The following is a 2,685-nucleotide window of genomic DNA, read 5'->3' on the forward strand; positions in this document are numbered from 1 at the left end:
ATGTATAGTATAAGCCAGTTTTTTAATTTAGCACCGAGCATGAGATTTAAGCCATTGGGTCCAGGTCTCGAACTGCGGTTGACTATGTGGGAGTCCAGCAATGTAACCATTACACCATCTGCTGGTCCTGAGACTCTCTCTCTCTCTCTCTCTCTCTTTAAAATAAAAAAAGGAAAAGAGTAAGAGGCCACCCACTCTGCCTTGCCCACCTGTCTCACCCCACCCACCTTGTTGGAGGGAGGAAAGAGGCAGCTGCCGTCTCCCCAGAAGGAAGAAAGAGGACTCTTCTACCCACCCGTATGTGACGCTACCTTGTGTTCCACCTCCCCAGCTCAGCCCTTGGTGCCATCAGGCAGAACCAGAGAGGTTGGGGTAAGTTAAGGGAGCATGGCCACTGACTGACAAGAGGGCTAACTGAGGAAAAGGTTACGAATGATACCCAATTAGACTAACATATCAGACTCTCAACTGAAACAGTACAGGCAAAGAAAATCTGGAAAGACATATTTGAAATTCCAAAAGAAGAAAAATTTTAGTCAAGAATACCATATCTGGCAAGATTATTCTTTAAATGAAAAAGAGAAGTAAAATTATCCTCAGACAAACAAAAGCTGAAAGAATTTACCAACACTGTACCAGCTCTTTAAGAAATACATAAAGGAATCCTACATCAAGAAAATGAAAGGGAGGGAACCAGAAGTTAGCATAATGGCTGTGTCGCTGGATTCTCACAGTCGACAGCGGTTCACGTCCCAGACCCAGTGGCTTAAAACTCACGCCCGGCACGTGTGCATGCGTGCCCAAGATCCCGAGAGGAGAATGGAGGAGAAGGGATTGCAACGTGACCATCCCTCCCTGGGGGGTGATTTCTCGCTTTCTGTCTCTATGTCTCTCTCTGTCGTGCCCCGCCCCCTAAGGGAAAAATTTCTAAAAAAAAAAAAAAAGAAAATGAAAGGGAGACAAACAGAATGTGAGCGTGAAAAAGACTAACAAAAAGACAGGGATAAGTTCACACAAATCTATAATAATGTTAATTGTTAATGGATTACTCAATTAAAAGATGCAGATTAACTGAATGGATAAAAACAAAAACCCTCTATATATTGCTTATAATAAACATAACTCATTGATAAAAAAAACATATAGATTGAAAGTGAAATGAAAATGAAAAAAGCATTTTAAGTAAATGGAAACCCCCCAAAAGGTCAAAGTTCTGATACTGATTCAGACAAATTAGACTTCAAGAAAAAAACAGTGAAAGAGAAAGAAAGACACTATATAGTACTAAAAGGATCAATTCACCAGAAGATACAATTATAACTATCTATGCACCCAACACTGGAGCACTCAAACACATGAACAAAAGACTCCTATATGTGAAGGGGGGCATAGACAGTAACACACTAAATTTTTGGTCATTTCAACCCACTGTCACCATTGGAAAAGTCATCTATATGAAAGATAAACAGAAACTCGGAACCTAATTGATACCATAAACCAAATGGGCCTGACATTTACAGAACATTTCACTCAACAACTACAAAATACACATTTTTCTCAGTCCTACACAGATTATTTTTAAGATTGACCACATAATAGGGCATAAAACAAGCATCTACAAGTGTAAAAATGTAGAAACTATATCTTGCATCTTCTCTGACAATGGGATTGAACTTGAAATCAACAACAGAAAGTTTTTAAAATATATACAGAAACATAGGAACTAAATAACCTATTCCTTTTTTTTTTTTTTTTGGAGAGATTTTCACTGTAGGGCGCGTGCGCTCGCCAGACAGACAGAGAGAGACATAGAGACAGAAAGCGAGAAATCACCCCCCAGGGGGGATGGTCACGCCGCAATCCCTTCTCCTCCATTCTCCTCTCGGGATCTTGGGCACGCACGCACACGCGCCCGGCGTGAGTTTTAAGCCACCGGGTCCAGGACGCGAACTGCGGTCGACTACGTGGGAGTCCAGCGACATAGCCATTACGCTAACTGCTGGTTCCCCTAAATAACCTATTCCTGAATGACTTCAAAACTACTGAAGAGAGACCAGCAGGTGGTGTATTGTTTACGTCGCTGGACTCCCACGTAGTCGACCATAGTTCAAGTCCCAGACCCGGCAGCTTAAAACTCATGCTGGGCATGTGTGGGTATGTTCCTAAAATCCCAAGAGGATAATGGAAGAGAAGGAATTGCAGCATGACCATCACCCCGGTGAGGGAGATGGCTTTCTAGCACTCTGTTTCTCTGTCTCTCTCTGACTTTCTGGCAAGTGCACTTGCCATACAGCAAAAATCTCTTTCTAAAACAAACAAACAAAATTACTGAAGAAATTAAGACTGAAATCAAAACATTTATTAAAACCTACAATAATGAACATATGACTCTCCAAAATCTTTGGAACACAGTGAAAGCAGTCCTGAAAGGGAATTATATAGCAATTAATGCTTACAAGAAAAATAATAAAAAGGTGTCAAATAAATAGCAAGATGATTCATCTCAATGAACTGAAAATGCAATGCAGAGACAACAACAAAAAATGTACTAGAAATGCAACAACTAAAAGTTCTAAAAAAAGAAATTATAAAGATTAGAACAGAAATCAATGACATAGGGAATAAAAGAACTACGCCCAAAAAATCAATTAAAAAAAAGCTTTTTTGAGAGGATAAACAAAATTG

This window comes from Tupaia chinensis, unplaced genomic scaffold, assembly GCF_000334495.1.
Source record: "Tupaia chinensis unplaced genomic scaffold, TupChi_1.0 Scaffold000443_1, whole genome shotgun sequence".
NCBI lineage: Eukaryota > Metazoa > Chordata > Mammalia > Scandentia > Tupaiidae > Tupaia > Tupaia belangeri.